The sequence below is a fragment of the Corvus kubaryi genome, unplaced genomic scaffold (assembly GCF_017639235.1).
Source record: "Corvus kubaryi isolate FWS band 111438036 unplaced genomic scaffold, C.kubaryi_AGA036_p1.0 67, whole genome shotgun sequence".
Lineage (NCBI taxonomy): Eukaryota > Metazoa > Chordata > Aves > Passeriformes > Corvidae > Corvus > Corvus kubaryi.
The window spans coordinates 2096481-2117018 of NW_024582055.1; the positions used below are offsets into that span (position 1 = coordinate 2096481).

The 20538-nt window shown below is 37.1% G+C and overlaps 1 long non-coding RNA gene across 2 annotated transcripts in view; it reads right to left on the reverse strand.

Moving 5' to 3' along the window:
• Window positions 1-20538, reverse strand: part of LOC121674301 — a 46727-nt gene that overhangs the window by 14363 nt on the left and 11826 nt on the right. Inside the window, exons 2-3 of one of the 2 annotated variants that reach the window (XR_006019529.1) lie at window positions 18232-18372; window positions 14323-14496 (exon numbers count right to left, since the gene is read on the reverse strand). This is a non-coding gene — a long non-coding RNA (uncharacterized LOC121674301). Of the gene's footprint in view, window positions 1-13945; window positions 14497-18231; window positions 18373-20538 lie in introns of those variants that run through there. The other variant, XR_006019528.1, reaches the window with a different exon arrangement.

The window sequence follows — 20538 nt, forward strand, 5'->3', positions numbered from 1 at the left end:
CAAATTCTATGAATCCCAGTGACCTTGTCTTTTATCAAATAAAATGCGAAGCACTGGTGAATTGAATGGAAACTTTAACTAAGCTCAACAACAGTTTAAGCATTCCATTCTGGGATATGCAAAAGAACAAGGCTATTCTGTAAAGGAACAAGCAGACGTAGTAGATTAAACTGTCTGTACCACCATCTCTGAAATTCAACCCTTTCTTAAATCTTTTTAAAGGCAGATGGACAATGTTTTGCCAAGTCTGCAATTTGGTGGTGATGAAATTGCCTCATGAATGTGAAGTTAGATGACTACTTAGAATTTCATATATTTGTGAGAGAACAGAGGAAGAATTATCTGAGGTCTTCTAAACTGCAAGAAAAGAGAGGAAATTGGCTACATGCTGAAGCACCGATAAAAGGACAAGTTGAATCTGTTTATAAGAATGCTGGCAGAAGATTTTAGAGCCTTACAATTTCAAATCAAAGGCCTGCTGGTGGAGAAAAGCTGGAGAGAAAAAAGAGAAATCTGCGAATACACTTACACTTTGCTTCTGATATGAGATAGGAAAGAGGAACAGAGAAATTAAGAGAGGAGGAGGAATGTCACGAATTTTTATACAGGTAAGTATTTCTGAGCTCAAATTTGCAAAAAAAAAATAGGAGATAATGGGGAAAAAAACTATGGTAAATATATTTGGAAGAATCTCCTGCCATATAAAAAAAAATACAGGGTATTTAGTTTTGTATTATAGCAAGGATATTTAAATACTTAATGGTTTATATTCTGGTTTGATGAGTTTGTTAGAATACTTGAACTATAAGCCCTGCAAGCTACTTGTAGTTCACTTTGCCATACTACCCTTCAATGGTTTTCTGTGTTATATTTAAAGGAGAGGCTTTATAACCCATTTTTCTACAGATGGTTTTAGTTTGTGCAGAGAGTACCTGTGCAAAAGATGGCAACATTGGAAGATAACAGCTAAAATGTAATTTTATCTATATAATACAAAAATCTCATTACTCTTGCTATACTACACCAGATACTTTTCTACAAGGGAGACAGGAAAAGGAGGACATCCCCAGCCATCTTCTTGTTTGGAACATCAACATCCCTACAGTTATTAAACGTCAACAAGAGCACGCAATAATGGCAGATCAACTCTGAAGAAAGGGATGAAAAGGAAAGCCTAAAAACAATTTGTAAAAGGACTCAGACTTCTGAAATAGGTGTGACTTTGGATATCTGACTTCAACTGTGTGATCCAAGATGTTTCTGTTTGTTGTCTCCTTGAATAATAAGGCTTTGCAAATACTGAATATCTGATTTTGATTTGAAACTTTATTTCTACATTAACTTGTCTCAATTTCACCCTGTTGCAATGTCAGCAGAATAAGAAAAATCAACAGAATAATGTTTAGGTTTCTAGATTCTCTTTTCAGAGCTCAGAGCATGTTCACACACCTGTTCATGGCATGCTTGACCCACAGGTTTAACCCACTGCCTCTTCAAAAGTCACTCAGTGGTTTAGCTGACACTCATCTTGTGTAATAGCCTCATGCAGAAACATGTGTGTCCCTATCCACCTCAGCCTAATTACAAGGAATTCAACCCCCAGCTTCCCCCTACAGTGCCTTAGCCTGAAAACAAGGCAGCCTGGATCAGAGCAGTACAGAACGATTCAGTCTGTCCGGTAATATCTGGACCTGCCTACTTTCATCATCCTCAGTAGGCAGAAAGATCACCGTCTGGTGATTCAAGCAACATCTGTGACATATTTTTAGAACTTACTTCAGTCCTCTCCATTTGCTTTTCATCACCATCTTTTGTCTTTCCTCCCTGCTACTTACTTTCATTTTACCTATCACAAAACTGGAACAACAACTTCAGATTTTGCTAGTCTCTGTTCTTATTCCCTCTTTTAATCGCTGCCTTACTTTCCCATCCTCTCATGTCACAGCACAAACACACTTGTCCCACACCCCAGCCTCTTTAACTACCATTTCTCCTCTCTGTTTAATCTCTTTATGCTCAGAAATAGCACTCTGTGTCCTGCCTTGAACTGCCAGCTCCCTTCAATACAGCTACGTTCCTCTTGAAATCAGTCCCCTTTTGCTTTCTCTGACTCTGCACTGTGATAATTTTCTCCCACCATCTCTCTTCCACAGATCTTTTTAGATTTTACCGGTTCTTGGTGGCAAATCCAAAATATTTTTATTTTGTCTCCTTCAATATTGCCTTTAAATTATCTCAGTCTACCCATACCTGCAAATTCAAATTTAACTACTTTTTTAAAGCAACTAACAGCCCTAACTCAGCATCCCTGACCCCTTGCCTCCTTGTCTCTCTGACATCTTTTCATGAGTGACCAGCTATCAATGTTTCAAACTCTACAAAATTAAAACAGGCATCTTGATATTCATTTGAACCATTTTTTCCCATTTTTTTTAATCTGAACAACCAGCATTTCACTGCCATGTCTGTTTATAAATACAAGACATACTTGGTATCCCCCCACTTATTAAAATGCTGCTGCAAAGACTGGTCCTCTACTACAAAATTGTATCCACATCACCCCTCTCTTTACATTCTTCCACTACTAGGTCACTTTTTTGTAGGAAACACAATCTATTTGTCTTTATTCCTAATGCTAAGTACATCCTAGCCCCACCCAATTCCCCATTCAGCAATTTCCAGTAATTCAGCAGCAGGAACTCCAAACAACTTCTCATCTCAGTCTCCATATTTTAACCACTCTACCTTTCTCTCACACGACAAAGTAAAAAATATCTCCCCGTCATTCTCCACCCCATTAATAAAAAATTTCCCTTATTTATGAAGCCGCAGAAAACCTGACAGTGATTCTTGTTAAGGTCTATGACTACAAGATACCATGACTGTGCTTTTCTTGTGCACTGCAATTTTTGGCATCTGGTGTTTGGTTTTATTCTCAGATCAGCTGGGCAGGCATATTCATTGGTGCATTCATACAGGGCACAGCCAAATGCACAACTCCCACATTTATGATGCTGTGTAGACATGTTCTCATGGGGGGACACCTGGTTGCATCTCCTTGTTCATGTTCGAGACTGGTCCTTGTTCATGTTCAAAGGTGGTCCTAAAATGTCTCATGGGAAGGAGAGGGGGAATTACAAGGAATTTTTATAGAGATAGAGGTCTTCACAAAGAAGACAGAGTCTGGAGAACTGACACAAATTGCACAGGACAAAATAGAAAAGTCAAATGAAAAATCTTTTCACCAGGAGCAAAACTGGTCTCCCAGAAGGGCTTCTAGCAAAAAGTCACTTCACTTTTTCCCTTTGCTCTTCTCCCTGTCCTAGCTTTGCAAACATGATCCATTCTAAGGGCAGGGGTCACATTCATGTTCACAGGATGAAAACTGTGAAGAGTAATACAGAATCTATTGTCATAACCAGGCAGCAAGGAGAGGGACAACGAGCTAACAAATCTATTTCTGTTCTAGACATATGTAGGTTTGTAAACAATTTATTTTAATGGTTTTATTCTAAACTGATGCTCCTATCAATACTGTTACGGCTAGTCCAAGGAACTACAAAATCTGTCCAATTCTTTTCAGCGTAGATTTCTGTGACTCTTTCCATCTGGATTTACAGGATCAGTATTACCTCTTGAGTTGCTCTCCATTTTGAACTAAAAGCTTCAGGTATTTTTAACATTCTTTGTGAAACAGTATTTGCAGTAAAATGGTGCTTGGAAAAGTAGTAGGAATATCTCGCAGAAGGCAAGCATGTTTATACTGAATTACCTGATTTCTCTCTTTTGTGATTCTGCATATTTAGCATCATTTGGTTTAGGATTAAAGACCAGCAGAAATGACTGCTAAAGACTTATAAGTACATTTAATCCTATTTTATACAGAGGTCTTTATTGAATCATGTATTTTAAGTTACACTCATGAGAAGTGCAGAGAAAGGCACACTGAACTGGTCTTATATAGCAGTTAAAAGCCTTCTTCAAATGCTAATCATTTATAATTAGTCTACTTCAATTAGTAATGAACAAATTGCCCTCTCCAAGAAAAGAGAATATATTCCATGTGCTGATTAAAAGGGAAGAGTGATCTTCAAATTCTGAAGCGAATGATTGATGTGAAGCAAAACTCTCTCACAATTTTGTTCTTTTAACTCTTTGATGAACAGATCAACAAAGGCAAGTTTCCCAAAAGTCTTAGAAACGTTATTAGCAATTCACATAAAGAAAAGCACATCTGTGTTCATACGTTCTCACTTTAAATACATCCTTACTTTAGCGCTATTTTATGCCATTTACTAAGCAGGTGTTATCTTCCCTCTTTTTTTCTCCAGGAATCAGCTTTTAATTGGCTACTTTCTAATGTGCAAGAAAAATCAAAAAGCAATTGGCTGGTTGGGAACTGATTGTTAGGCAGTAGTCCCAAAAAACCTTTGGGTAGGAATAAAGGCATCTTATTGATTCAGTACAACTTCAATCGCTAAAGATTATACAGTTTATGAGAAAATACCTAAGCTGAATTTTGATACAAGACTTCTTTCACTTGCTCAGTGTCTATTCTAAATAGCCAAGAGAGTGTTTACTGGAAGAGTGGTTTTGCTCACTCTTAATGTATGAGTTCTTCAGGCAATAGTGTACTGCAAGCATATGCAAATCAATAGTTTTGAATCACCTACACTGAAATGGGGTATGGACTAGGGAAAGAAAATTGGATAATTTCATTCAGAAAGTAAGTTTCTGCTTTCTGCTGATATGCCAACTGGTGAATTACAGAAAATCAATGTTCTGTTCTTTATGTTCTGTTATTAGGTGTTCTGCTTCCAGATGTTTGGAGTGATCTTGTATAACTGGGGCTTTGTTTGTTGGTTTTGGTGGCATTTTTACTTTATCAGAAGTCTGTGTGGGATATCAAGTGAAAATATACAGGAGAATGTTACATTTTAAAAAGTAGAGAAAATCCTTCTCACTGATATGGTTGTGTAGGCAAATGCTGTAGGACTGGTACGGAATATATTAACAAAAAAATTGCAAATGGAAAAATGTAGACATGACAAAATGAGATAATTTTTTTCAACGACAACTCTGTCTCAATAAGAGCAGCTGAACTAGGAAGAGTTTCTCTAGTAAAAGTAATAACAGAGATTTCTAGTACTTCATTTCAGTTTAACTTCCTTTCACTAATTAAAGCTGCATCCAGTTCATCTCATAAGGACCCATAGCATGGTCTCTGAAGGAAGAGGTGATATCTCTTTCCAGTCATCCTCAACAGGCATGGACTGCCCTCCATTTGAGGAGGCAAATGAAGGCACTGAAGCATTGCTTTGAATCTGATATAAACTGTAAAGTATTACAATATTATAATATAATTTGAAAGCATGTAGACACATATTAAATTGTAATCACTCCCCTCTATATGGGAATCAGGAAAAGGATATCTTACATTACAGAAACATACAGCTATAGCAGTAATTAATTTCCTGATTAAAGCTACAGATAACTCCATAAAATAATTAGCAATAGCTTCATAGATCATTTACAAAGTATCTGGAATTCAGACAGTAAAACACAGTTGCTCTAAGACAACGGTTAGTACCCCTGTTAGTCTGTTTCTTCCCTAACTATCAACTACATTAGTAACATCATGGGGAGCTCATAGCAACTCCATAAATGTTTTATCAGACTTGAAGAAAGATCATTATCCCATAAAACACCAGCGTAAGCATCTCTGATTTCACACAACCCTTTGTCTTAGTTCACTTGAAAGCCTGCTGGTTTTGGAAAAGTCATTGATTGTGTCCAAGAAAAACAAATAACTTTTTGAAGGATTTGTTCTTTGATTGAAGGTGATTTCACAGCCTTATTAAGATGTTAGGATCCCTACGTTCAGAAGGAGATTGAATTTTTCTTTCTTTTCTTTCTTTGAAGGTTTCCAGACACAGCAACAACAAAATGTCCACAAGACACTTGACAACATATGTAAGCTAGCCTATTATAACTTACCCGTTTGTACTTCTATGCAGAATATTTCACAGAACCATTGTTTATTCAGGGATTATTCAAGAGGCTGTTTAGGGATAGACTTTCAGTCAAGTGCCTTAGTTTGATCACGAGTCAGCTTTAACTTCTACCCTAGACATTGTATCTGACTTTTCTGAAGGAGAAAGTTTAGGAATTTACTCTATTGGTCAAACACAACTATATGTGTTACTGCGTTACCTGCTCCACCTTTGGAAACAATGAAATAAGGAACTGAAGATATAGTCTATTTAAAGAAAAAAACCCCTAATTGTTCTAAGACTGGCCTTCTCTCTGGCCTCATGATGTGAATACTGTTTTGTTTGACAGAAAATGCAGTAGCGCTGTGTAGTATTATCATCAGACTATTGATGGACTTTCAGAGTTGTCACCAATAGTACTAATTCTGCATAAATGAAAAATAATTACCCATGAGTCAATCAATTTGCCACCTATAACACACAGAGTACTCTGAGAAGTAACAGGAAAAATATCTTTGTAAAATGAAAGCTTGTAATAAAAATTAAATATTATCTTTAATGAAGGGGCTTTTCATATAAGAAAAACTCTCACAGCACCAGCTTGAGAAGCCACATCTTGTTTCATTAAAAAATTTATATGGAAAAAGGAACTGTGTGCACATGAAATACTCAGTAGACATGAGCTCTGTATGTTCTGTGAACACCAGACAGGAAAGAGATCTGTTCCAAAGAATTAGTGAAAATACACAGATTTCAAAAAGCAGTCTGGTTGCCTCGGAACTCAGTGAGAAACTCAGAATAATTTTACAGCTGATCAAGGTCCATTCAGTGTTATAGATAAAAAGTGCTGATCTGGAAAGAAATGAAGATGCATATCAACTATATATAATCTCCTGTTCAGGCATTCCAGAAGGATGTTCCCTTATCTTGGGAACATCCTCATGGTAAACCTTATGCATTTTTTTTTTGTGGCAAAACATCACAGAATACCTTAATACAGCGGGAAAATTTGTCTTCGTATCTAAACCACAGAGAAGTAAACACCTAAGGAAATACTAAGAATGCAACACAATGATGGATTTTTGTGGAGAGAAGACTTGAAAAGGAAATTATTATTTCATTGTGAGTGATACTCTAGAAGTACAGCCAGTAGTATAGTGAAAATAAAGTGAAAATATAGAGAAGACATTTTCTCTGATAATACGTTCTTCTGGATTATGGAAAAAACTTTGATGGAAATTACATCTCCTGGAATTTGGACAAAGCATTTGCTGTAAATGTAATAAAGGATATACTGATGGATTGGCAGAACAGGAGGTGGAAGAGCTTTTAGCATTTTTCCTCTTCTTTCCTAGCTCTTTACTCTTATCGACAGCATTAAGTATTTCCAAAATTTTGATGCCATTTCTATAGTAGGAAAAAGTTGATTCCACATTTGAAATAAACAAACTCCCAATTTCTACAGAACATCTTGCAGTGAGCTAACAGGTGTTAAAAATAAAAGGTGAGAACTATCAGCATTTAGTTTAACATCTACATAAGAGCTATTTCTACAGAATCCCTGATACACTGTAGAGATAAGCACTCCTAGTGCCTACATTATTTCGTATTGCCAACAGGTTACTTATGAGCCATATCAAGAGAACCACTCACAGACAGAGATGAAAAACACAAAAGTTGTACAAGCTAGAGTACAAATGGTAAGGTTATTAGGATGTAATTAGACATTAGGATGCAATGAAATTAAATGGACATCAAACACCCAGTTCCTGCAGTGTAGGGCAGGATGTTGTGGGGTTTTTTGAGTAGGGTGAGTGGATGAAGCCAAATGCAGAGGCCAACTCTCCTGAGCTGAGAGCTGGCAGGACCCTTCTGCCTTCACATAAGCACATGCCATCGTTAGCAGCAACACAGGTCTCCAGAGAAGTTCAGAGAGAAGTACGCTCCTTCCAGAAGACATAGAAGCTGTCTTCAGGAGCCAGAATTCTCGGAAGGATGTGCTTCGTACTGCCTTTGCTCTTGTTAACCACCTGAGATATGGAGAATATTTTTGGATGTTTCCAGTTACTTCAAGAATCAAACTTCCTAATTTGTCTCCTACTTGTTCTTCAGCTATACCCAGCTGTGTAACAGACCAGCAAGCAGACTCCACCATAAAGGAACTGTCTGCTCTTTGCATAAACTGGGATTGATGACTCCTAATAAACCTGTATTTTGAGCTGCGCACATTCAGATTCAAAAATGTAAAGCCAAGACTGCTGACTGTGAGACCATCACACAACAGTATGCTTGTGTTCTGCCAGGATGACATTTAATGTAGTTATGTCTTGTCACAAGAAAACCTGAAAATGTAAAGTAAGCAAAGATACAGAGGTTTTACGCATTTTTTACAGCACTCAAAACTCAAACCACCCTGATTATATAGCAGTGAATTTAGGCATATTACAGGAGACATGAAGACAAATGCAGCCTAAAATCAATCTTTGCAGAAGGTAGGGTCTTGATTTGCCCCTCAGAGTTCAATCTATTCTCAAAGTTGTATATTCTTAGGATAGATTTTGTAGGCTCAGATTCTCAAAGAAACAAGATATATTTCCTTGAATACTTTTTCTCATACTTTTTCATCATGTAAGGGAATTTTTATGAGCTTTTTTTCTGGTTATTTAGATTATCAGGCATCAATAAAGGTCCTTTATAGTAAAAACAAAACAAAAAAAAAAAACAAAAAAAAAAAAGTGTTTTTTTTTTAATCATTATGTAAATGTGTACACTAAAAATGCATTATATATTTATGGAAAGCAAGAGTTAACTCCTCCTCACTGCATATTTTAAGTCAATATTCTTAATCTTGAAGTGCAAAAGGGAGTCCAAGTGTACCATTGCCAACCAAAGGATTTTCTCAGAGGAAAAGGTAGAGTCAAAGGCAGCTTTTCAGATTGTCTTACATCATATTATCTCTTAGCCATTAATGTAAGGAATGAGGCCAAGCAAAAGAAGATGGACACTCCCAAATCTGGATGACCTGTAGCTCTCAGAAGAGCCATCCAGGGCTACAGGCAGCCAGACACAACTTAGTGTAGACTGACACAGCTCTAATTTCAGGCAGCAGTAGGGATCCATCTGGAACTTGGCCAGAGTCAGGCTCAAGGCAGTGAAAAGCTCTTTTTGTTCTCAGACTGTTTTGTTGGTTTTTTTTCAAATAAAGTCTGCACACACTACCCAACCTGCTTTTCTAGCTATATCCCTGTTTAGACATATATAGGTAATTCTGCAGACCTTTCAGCCAACACATACCTCATGGCAGACACTTTGCCAGGGCACACACTGCAGGAAGCAAAGCTCCCTCAGCAGTTGCCACAGCCCTGCTCCCTGCAACGTGCACACCAGAGGCCTTCCATGTTATGCAGCTGTCTTTCATTCCTTTTAGAACTGATCTGGAGAATGGATATGGGGAAGTGACACATTTCTGACTTAAATTTTGGTCTCTTTCAGTTTAGAGGCTGCGTGCAGCAAGTACATACTCAGACTTGACAAGCTGGAATTGCTCATGTACTGCTGTTTATATGTAGCAGAAGATGCTGCTTTGTAAAGTTACATGCACTATGAACGTATTTTACTTTTGAAATATTATTGTTTACAGGATTAGAAATAATAAAATAATAGGAAGCCCAGTAGAAATAACAGAGCTTGTGTTTGAGTTTTCCTCTCCTAATGAGTAGATATTTATAATTTACTATTGCTGCAGTGATAATGAGGGTAAGCTGCCACAGTAAAGTAAGCTCTCCGACTTTCCAGCTAAGTGTTCCATTTGCTCAGGTAAGCAAGCTGGTTTCCATCTCAAGTGAATGCATAACTCTCTTCACAGGCTGCTCAGCACAGGAAGTTTGGTCTCTGAAGCTTCTCTGCAGACAATGTGCCAACAGGGTCTCGGTGAGACTCCTCCACACAGCCCAGAGATAACTGGAGTCTGGGATACAATGGGAGAATGGATAGCAGCTGTGAAGTGTTGGGGGACAGAGAGAACCCAGTGTGGGTGTCACACTGTGCAGGGAAGCCGGAGGTGGCCCTTGGCTCCTCCTCAGCTACCATTTTTCTCATCTCTCTGTTACACGGTGTCACTACAGCACCAGTTCCCCCAGCATATTTGAGAGGGCTGATACAGTGACAGGACACAATATTGCTGAAGGTGCTAAATGCTGTCTGGTCAGTCTGGCATTGCCCTGCCACCCAGGCTAATAATATTTGTTTGTTTTCTCAAGCTGCACAACACACAAACTCAGACATGTTCTTAAAACTGACTTGGTCTCTGAAGGCTTGAAGACTGCTGAACATCACTCCAGTGCCTACAGATGGACCTACTGATCTCTGATACTCTTGGCAAAAAAGACCTGCATCTCTGCTTTCCAAAGGCACCACATTTGTAGGTAAGAAATAGCCTAAACAGGGCCACAAAATGAAACATTTGAAGACTAAAGAGTGGTGGGATTGGAAGGACTTTTTGGGGTGAGTGTGGTGTCAGGAGAATACAACACGTGACATAGGCACGACTGGATCCTGTGTCTGTATGCTATTATACAGGATAATCTGGCTTTTCGCACAGATTTATTAGAGTTACTCTAAAAAAAAGATCACAATGTTTTTGTGTCCATGCTACTTCCCCTGTATTTCAGAAAGAAAATTAGCCTCTAATCTTATCTAGACAATACTTCTAAAATTTCCTTCTCATCGTGTCCAATCAGCATTCCTGTAATAAGTAATGCCTTGATATTAACTAAGTCTCTAAGGTATCTTTCCATGAAGTTTTCATAGCATGGGCTGATTTATTTAATTGATGAATAGCTTTGTATGTGCTTATTTTTAATCCTACTCATTTATCTTAGGAAGAATTGCTGTTTGTAATTATTCCAAAGACCTAATACCAATATTTTTAATGAAAATAATGAATGACATGGCTTTTAGCAAGCCTTTTAATGTTTGTAAAACAATACTCTAATTAGTCCGAATAAAATATTTACTCAGTTAATACAAAAGAGCTTGATATTTTACTTGATCTCACGTGACTACAATGAATCCAATAGGCTGAATTTCTCTTTGAAACACAAGACCACACACCTTTCTTTTAATCACACTCTCATACTTTAAAATCTGTAGAATACTCTTGAAGATGTCTATGTTACGAGTTAAATATTAAATACTACCAAAAAGACTCCTATAGCATTTTATCTGCTCTATCATCTGCTGCATCCAACTGTTGTGGCACACTGAGAATATAAAGTGGAAGGTCTTTCTGCCAGGTGAGGTTTTTTTCCTAACTGGCAGAACATCTTCATTGTCCATTGCTAAGGTTCCTTGTGCTAATGCACTACAAAGAATGATTATTATTTAATGAATACCTGTAGTCTCCAGGATGGTTCACTGAGGTTATCATTGTCAGTTACATTTTCTAAGCTTATATTAAAAATTACAGGAATAGCTATTCCCTTGTTCACTAAAGAGGACAGAATATTTTACCACTAAAGCAAAGAGTGTGCATAGATACCATCCGTAGCCGCAGTCTCAAGAGTTCTTAAAAATAGCAAGGAATCCATCTCTGGGTGCCTGATCTTGGCCTGTGATTCAGAATTCATTTTTAGGCCCTTAAATAGGCAAAGGAGTTTATAAAAGCCCTTATTATCTAGTCATGTCACACAAGTCACTGTCTGCCAGTGGAATCCATCAGTCCCCTATCATTGGAGAAGAGTCATTTCTCTTGATCCAAGTTCACAGACTGTAGATGCCATTATTTTGATAACAGGCCTTCAGGTGTTTCCATTTTGACATCCAAAGCATTTCAAAAGACTTCTGAAGATTTTCAGGAAATATCCAAACCATCCACTCTCAAATATGAAGAGAGACCCACCTATTGCTTTCCATTCTCCCCATCTTTCCTCTTTTGATTATTTCATAAAAGTTTAGAGTGAGATTTGAATTGTCAAATTCTTTTTGACAAATGATTTATTGATTTGAGATTGTAAACTACAATTTTAATCACTTAATTTTTGGCCAGTCTAATCAGTATTTTAGTTCATGAAATAAAATATTTTTTTTTACATTCCATGCTTCCAGGAAAACACCAAGAAAAAATGTTGTGAATGTCAACAAACTTTTTCCAAGTTTTTCATTAATCTGCTCTTCGCTATCCCACATTCTTCTTCCCAGCTCACTGTAAAGTTTCTTGAACAATAAGGAAATTTTTATCACTGCATTTGATATCTCTTTGACTAATCTCATAACAGATGCTTCTCTGAACAAGCAGTACCCTTTATATCCAGTATTTTAAAAAAATAATCAAGGGCACAGCACATTTATTGTTAGAATTTTATCTCTCTGTAGCATGCATGCAATGTACAACCAACTTTGAGCAAGAACTGAGGTGTTCTGGACATCAATGTGTACTGAAAACTGAGAAAAACAGTATGGAAGTTCTTTCAGCCTATGGAAAAGCATCAAGCAAATACTTCATTGTAAAAAAGCACTGGAAATTTTGCCTCAGATTTTTGGGAGCTTTTCTTCATTGGCTTCTGCTATTTAAACACAATGAGATTTCATATTATCTTGTCTATTAAACTAAATTTCACCTAAGTTTTGCTACTCTAAGCTTTGTGTTTAACTGCACCTTCCCATAAAAGCTCTCAAGTGGAAATACAGCTACTTGACTTTCTAGGTTACAAGAACTTCTTTCTCTCATTTCTATTAAAGGAGAAAAAGACTGAAAAGCTATGACTGTTCATCAAATTTATTGTGCTCGTAATCCCCTAAATTCCAATTTCACTGTTGTTTTTATTGGCTGAGAAACTTACTCAGGCTTTACTCATGAATTATGTATTTAAGAACTGAGTACAGACAGGATCTTATGATTAATAATTACAAATTAAGTCTTATACAAGAATCTCTTCCTGTATCACACTGGTAAATCTTTTGGCAACATATTTTGTATCTCTAGTATTAGTTTTTTATTTCTTTGGGGCCTGTATATCATTAATCAAAAAATAATTCAACATATCCTCACAACAAACTTGCAGTGACTCTGCTGCAGCCCTGTCCCCATAAACACACTTCCATGACTTCACTAGGCTAATGAGTGTACTTACAATTGTTCCAAAAGGGCTGTATCCTCTTCACTTCGAGTGCTTGCACAAATTTCTAACGTGACAAGTCTACAAAATTTAACACTGTGCCTAGACATACACACAAGCACACCCTGTACCCACAAGCAAAAGGTGGCAAAGAGGTGGAGAACAGTAATAGTCCTGAAACCCTACAGCCTACTTAGCACTGGAATTTCTAGAGGAATAGTTTTCTGAATGTAACCCAACACAACCAACTTAGTCAAGTATGAAGTTGGACTCAGTAAGCTCTTCAGACAGCTGGTCACAAGAGATTCCTGTTCTGAATTATCCCCTGGGGCAGCATCCAGGTCTTGCAGGCTGAAGAAAAAGCCTGAAAACTTCTAACACATGTGTTTACACTCAAACCCAAAGTACTGTGAGTGTTCTGATAAAAATGAAAAAAACAGCAAGCTCCTCAATCTGACAGTGTTGAGTGGGAGTTCTACATGCTGGGTATCTCAACAGGTAAGAAGTAGTTCAGAAGTTACCATCTGAATGGTCAGACAACGGAAGCATCTTCTTTAAATATGTCAGATTTCACTCAACAGTCATCTTAGATTTAGTCTGCCTCTTTTCTCCAGGGAGTTTAAAATATTATAGCTCTGTAGAAACCTAGACGGCCAACCCTTGTACTATTCAAACAAGGAGTAAACACAGCAGTATGCTGTGCTCAAAATCAACTACAGTAGCTTAATGATTAACTGAAAAAACTGATTGATTATTTCATTATTTTATTTGCAAAATATTTTAGAATCCTAGAGCCTTTGGATATGTGGGAAAAAAAACCGAACACAAGTTTGATGGTATTTTCAATATTCTAATTTTATCATAATGATTTAAGGCATTTATGACAGCTTTAAACTACAAAAGCACATCTCCAACTTCCAGATCTATAAAAAGCAACTAAAATGTGTCTTATTGAATGTTAGGCACAAATCTATGACTTTTTTAAAAAGCTTTGAATATTAATGAACCCTTTCCGAAAAATTGCTTAAAACTTTATGAAATGGTAATTCAAATCACAACATTAACAAATTTGAGTTCCCTGTAATGATAAGAGTCCAAAAGATTTAGGATAGTTTTAAAAGAAACAGAAACACTGAGAGTAAAGCTTCTCTGATGCCACTCAGGATCAACTTATTCATAGATAACAAAATACCAGCCAAGAATGAGATTTGCACCTTTACTTCAGATTTCTTGCACATGAACTTCTTTCCACCTTATCAATGCAGCTACCAAAAGGCTTAGTGAGTGCAGTTGGATTGGAGTGTCTCACTGTAGTTCTGGCTGAAAACTTAATTGTTCGTGTCCATGTGTAGCAGCAAGTCATGCCTGCAGACTCGTGATAAATTTAACTGCAGAAGGGGAAAAAAACAGGGAATAGATAAAATATTAACCTCCATCTGTAAGAGTTAATGTGTCAAATTATATTACATGTATTCTGCATATAACTTAATTTTCTTTATACTTTAAATCAAATGGCCTGATCAAAAAGAGAAATACTCTACCTGCACTTCAAGCAATATGGGTCAGTTTAAACACGCTTAATGCGACCGTGTCCCTAGAAAATTTATTTCTGTCATTTAGATCAAAGGCATGTACTTGCAGCATTTTCTATGCCTGCTCTATAGATGCAGATATGTTATTTCCATAAGACCTGCTACAAATGCTATTGTAATTGCCCAGAAAGTACTAAAATCACAAAATTTAATTCTGTGAAAGATTCTCTTTAATAAAATATTGCTGGTTTTCTCTTAAGACTGGGTCATTATTTATTCTTTTCATGCAGTTCATTTCAGAAGTTTCAAAGTGTTTAACAATAACAAAAGAATCAATTAAAAGCCCAAAGACAACACTGCAGTAACATGAAAAGAAATATAATAAAATTAAATGCAAATTTCTAAATTATTCAAATTAAAAGTTTTATAGGTATTCACAGTAATAAAAAATACTAAAAAGCCTTCAAAGGAAGAAAAAAAGACAACAGAGGGTTTGAAGACTGATATTTAGTTTAATATCTGTAATTAGTTTAATAATTTGGCAATACTTGTGCCTCACAGGATAATGGCAGTTGTCTACAGAAATTGCATATGCACTTGCTCAAAACTGCAGCTTTTCTTTTAACTCTCTGTGCACCAACGTGCAGCTCCTTTATGCTGTATCTATTGAACACAGAAATATTTTGTGCTTTTTTGATTCACTTGATCTATAAGTCTCAAGGTAACTTAAACAATCGTAACACCCTGCAACAGGAAAATTATTTTTACTTTATAACTGGGGAAACTGGAGGATGAGATTCCCACCTTCAGACATTTCACGTGTTCCTGAGTAAAAATCAGAGTGCCCAAAACCACAGAGGTGACAAATGTCCACGGTTTGCAGTGATGTATGTAGGGTTTCCAAAGCCTCCCTGTGTCAGCAGCAGCAGTCCTGCTGCACTTACTCAGGTATGAACCTGAAGATCTTTGCTTTTGCTGCCTGACTGTATAAATGTTGGACTACATGGTTTAGTCCCTGGTTGGACTGCATGATTTATTCCCTGGTAACTTATTATGGCACTGTATCTAAAAACCCATGTTATGGAGAATTTGACGGTCGTTATTGTAACACAAGCTGAGAATCTCACAGATGGTTTATTTGCCATCACTACTTCTCCTGACAGCATCCCAGTTTTACAGAGTGAGAACCCACGAACAATGGCATAAAGACCTGAATGTAAATTCACCTGGATCAACATGTGGCGCTACCCCAGAGATAATGGAGAAATTAGCATAATGAGGCAAACAAATGCTTTAGAGTCATAACTTCCCCTCCAGTGCCTCTTGCAACGCTTCTTTTGCTCTGCTGAGTTCTAAAACCATCTCAGGGCTGCTGACAAGTGGGTGATAAAGAAAAAGAATAAAATGCTGTCAACAAATGTTGCCCCTTCCTTTTTATGGTCTCCCCACACATGATCTGGGCTACAGAAAAGTAGAAACAGTCATGCTGGGTTAGAGCGAAATGCTAAATCCTGCCTCCCACTGCAGACAGTAGCTGATGCTTAGGGGACATGGGAGAAACAAGGTAAGGACAGACTGGTCCTGCTTAGCAAACTGCTTTTGGCAGTCAGAAGGTTAAGGACTTCCTGAACTGCCTATCTGCCATTTATCTGGAACCAAATTCTACAATTTAATTACAACTTTATGAAATAAAAATTTCCTCCTGCTTGCTTTAGACCTGTTCCTTGAAAACAGAGAGGTGGGTTCTATTCTTTCCTAAGTAAATTGTTCACAGACAACTTTGTAATGACATGTTTTTATTGATCTCTCTCTGACCCTCTTTCTTGTACATTTTGTGTCCTCTGTTTCCTCAGAAGAAATACATCCTCATATATTTGGTAACATCCATCTCTAGTTAATACTTCTATTAGCCATAATACTCTGTCTCACCTTTAAACCAGGCATTAATAATCACAACTGATAATTACTATGATTAAGAAACAGTGACAGTCAAGTGAAAACATTTTTTCTCATTTCAAAAATGCTTAGTTTCCTAAAGGAAATGTCTGTGTATACTGTCAAAAATCCTGGTTCACCAGCACTACAGCTATTCCGGTAAATTCAGGAGCCAAAACCATTCCTACTCACAAGAATTCATCTCTTTGCAGTTATTAAACCCTTAAAATTGCCCTTGTCACACCTTTGGTGCAGTGACCTGGTACTCTTTGGATAGCACCATCTGCAGTGCAGCACATTAGGTTAAGTGTGTTCCCCATGGGCATTTTGGATGCAGTCCTTCCACCTTTGGATGTTGGGAGTGTTTAATAGCATGGCCAGATGCCGCCTGGTGGCCCTGGGGCCAGTGAGCATGCCCTGGCACTGCTCATTGCTAACATGGATTTTAAAAAAAGCCCAAAACAACAAGGTTATGCAATGTACAGCACAAGGCATGCTTTACCTTCCGTGTCCACTCCCACTTATTTGAAGAGGTTATATATGATCAGCATAAGCCCACACAAACAAACCTCCAGATTTTGGATGTTCTTGAAGGTATGGGGATCCTACATCCTTCTGCAGCCATCTAGGTCAAAGCACATGCTATTCATAAATGTTTAACATAAAGAGAGTGAACCACAAAGTGAGAGCAGTATTCCTACAGCTCAGTCCACTGCCAGAATCATATTTTCCTCTGTTTTGTGCCTAAGGTCCCCTACAAATTTTTGGTCACAGTTGTTTGCGGTTTTTTAAATTAAAACAATTAAACTATTTAATCACAGTTTAGAAGCTCTACAGGTAGGATGCTTGTTCCTGTAACAAATAATATCTTATTTTTTTAAATTATTATAAAATAATTTATTAATTTCTTTTTTTTTTCTTTTCCCAGAAAGGAGGTCAGAAACAACATATTTCTTCTATTTTAAAAATTAAAACCTTAAAAAAACCCCAACCCAAGCCCTTTCCTACATGTGGTCTTTCCAGGCAGCCCTTCATTAAAGATGTGCTTTAGCATGGTGTACTTCCTCACACTTCCTTGCTTAGTTGGTAAGGCTACCCAGCTGATCATCCAGGTTTTCAGCTGTTTCCTTAAAGCCACACAGCATTTCATGCAGCTGAACTGAGAGCTTGTTGAATAATGAGTTCTGCTATGGCATTGTGAGACTTCTCATCAATTATAATATTGACAGGTTTCATTGACAAACCTAACCACCTTCTTACTGAAACAGAGTTTATGCAATTTTTTTGTATTAGTGTGAACATTACTTCTACTATATTTTCACTCTTTCCTTTGTGTTTCTCCCATGCCCGTTGGTTTCTGTAGGGTTTGGCTGCTGCACTGCTCCAGAAAGTTCAAAAGGCTCCAATTTTGCTAAGCTCTGCAGAAAGGTGACTTGTTCAATTTAACTTTAGGTGAGATCCACCTCACTAACTTTGGATAGCTATGACATAGTCATCTGAATCTGCATAAGAAGGTCCCTGCTAAGTTTGTGGAGAGAAAAAGGCATTTTATAGGACAATATACTCCAGTCTCATGAAATCACAAGAACCAGCTGAGATCTAGACTTTTAAACTCTAGCCATCTAAAATTAACTGAGCTAATTCTGTTTCACTTACATATTGTTTTAATACCACCTTCCTCAGAAGCACACAAGGAGAGCCAATTCTTTGATTGCCCTGAGAAACAACAGCGGAACAGCACTCGAGAGCGCAATGTGTTGTATTTTCCCAAGTGATTAGCAGTCCATGAGTGCCAACCTGCAAGTGCAAATCATATTCAATTACCATCAATCTAGACCAGAACATAAGGACATGATTGCTCACAGAGGTTTAGTGTGTAATTCTGTCTTTTTTTTCAATGATTTCTCCAGAACATACTATACACCCTATGAAAATCTTCCAGGCATTTAATTTATACTGTGGTCTAAAGAACAAAATTGTCCTCTTTGATGAGCTATGATCAAATACATTGTCAGCCTAAGACAGAATGAATTTCAACCAGCAGCGTGTTTCCTTGAGCCATGAAGGAGGAAGTGGCAATAAGAGACAGCAAGGTTTGTTATGTGCTGTGGTTCACTGTGTTCACATTCAATCAGTCATGTCCCTGCTCTGTGACTCAATTTACCCTTGTGTAGACAGAGAATTCATATTTTGTGAAAAAAAAAACCAGCTGTGAAGTTTTGTGGCATAGAATCACACTTTGCTTTCAAATACACAGAAACTTCTGTTCGTTTCACATCTGGAACTGAAATCAGACTTCAGTCCTTGAGGTCCACGTAAATAATTTTAGACTCTCAGTTGGAAAAGGGCTAGGAAGGTGTGCATTAATATTTAAACTTGTTTTGCATGGCATTTTCTGGGACATGTTTTCTAATCATTGACATTATCCAAACATGCCACATTTCCTCTTTAGCAAGGTTTTACTGTGGGATTATCTTGATTGATGTGGATAACAGCATTGCTGTGAAGAGAGGTTTTTTATGCATGCACTTCAGTTTCTGTTAACAACTGTAAAGATTAGGGGTTTATACAACAGGTATTAACAGACTTTTCCTGTTATTAACAATTTAGGTCAGTATTTTGCTTTTTATTTTATGCATGAAGGTTTTATGATTATATATTCCAAGTGATTCTGCTTTCTTGTTTGATTTATTGTTGAGCAAGCTTACTTAAGTCTTTGCTCACTTTTTAATATTTGAGGAATTCAAAAAGTCTGCAGACTCAAGGGGGGTCAATACATTATATCATACATCTAGGATGAATGCAAAATGTATTTCCATTTTATTCTGTATTACTAAAAACCTTACAAGTAAAGTCATCAACTTCATTAACATCACTGGTAAAATGATGATATATGCCACATCTTGGACATAACCCTCACCAGGGTCACAATGAGACTGTCACAGCTGTATGAACCGGGCTCTGTTCAAGGCTGTGAGTGGTACTGGGTGAGAGAAGGAAAGGAAGTGCCACTCAAATATATGAAATTACATATAATTCAAAGATTTAAAAAATGTTCTGCCTTGATTCCCAGCATATAACGTTCCTCCCTTGCCCATCTTCCCTCAAAAACCTCCGATAAGGCTTTAATTTTTTTTTTTTTTGTCAAAGAGGTCAGAAACCTTTGACATAATTTTCTTAAAGAAAATCTATGCCACATATATTGCTTACTATCTACAGATCTGAAAGTTAAACAGATATTTTTCTTCATGACGACAGAAACATCAGGGGGTTAAAATGGAAAAAACTTAGAGCAATAACATTGGGCTGAAATACATGCATTCACTGCACTTTGAAGCCTGTAGCTTCCAAAAAATTTGGTGTTTGCATAATAAAAGGAATGAATGTTCAAATGAGAAATTTTACATATAAATAGGTTTCTTACAAATCACATATGTATATAGCTTAAAAAGCATCCCAGAATCTTGATGGTTGTAAAATGTTTAGTTGTTGACCTCACTTCATTCTTCCTAAGGAGAAACAGATGTATGTAATTGAAATTATATGTGGCTTTAAAGTTGTGCCTAATTTATGGATTTTGATACATCTCTTCACTATTACACAACAAAAGAGGATTTCTTTCTCCCTTTCCGTGTTTTTTTGTTTGTTTGTTTGTTTGTTTTTGTTTTTTTTTAGTTTTTTCATTTTTATGTATGTGTGTATTTTTTGAGTCTTGTCAATGCTATAGGAGAGGGTGTAATTTTGGCACAAATCTTTGCTCTGGGATGTGTATACATTGTGTACTCAGCCCAAACACAGGCTAATGACATCATCCACTATCTGGACAATCAACAAACCCAAAAATATAAATTACGCTACCCTCTATTATTTTTTGACTACTGCAAATCCAGTGAAGATCTCTGTCTCTCTCTCTGCCCATTGCCAGCCAGTGTGGGCAGTGGGAGTTCTGCCATGAGCCAGGTC